The following is a 280-nucleotide window of genomic DNA, read 5'->3' as shown; positions in this document are numbered from 1 at the left end:
ACGCTACAGTTACCTATCATCACCACAACTTCATCATCCGGGCATTATTACATCAAACAAAAGCAAAGAAAAAAAAAAAAAGATTTAAAAAAAGAGACTCGAAAGGGAATTTAGAATCGAAAAACAAACACAATATAAATAATTTCTCTCCCTAATATGCTGATCGGTGAACCATTTCCCTCGATTCCCTCAACGTACCATAATGACAAAATGCCGGGAAAAAACGAGGGAAAATCGACTCTATTGTTTGGCGTTCACTGCGTCATCATCATGGACCGTA

This window comes from Penaeus monodon, chromosome 33 (assembly GCF_015228065.2).
Source record: "Penaeus monodon isolate SGIC_2016 chromosome 33, NSTDA_Pmon_1, whole genome shotgun sequence".
Taxonomy (NCBI): domain Eukaryota; kingdom Metazoa; phylum Arthropoda; class Malacostraca; order Decapoda; family Penaeidae; genus Penaeus; species Penaeus monodon.
This window is presented reverse-complemented; position numbering follows the sequence as displayed.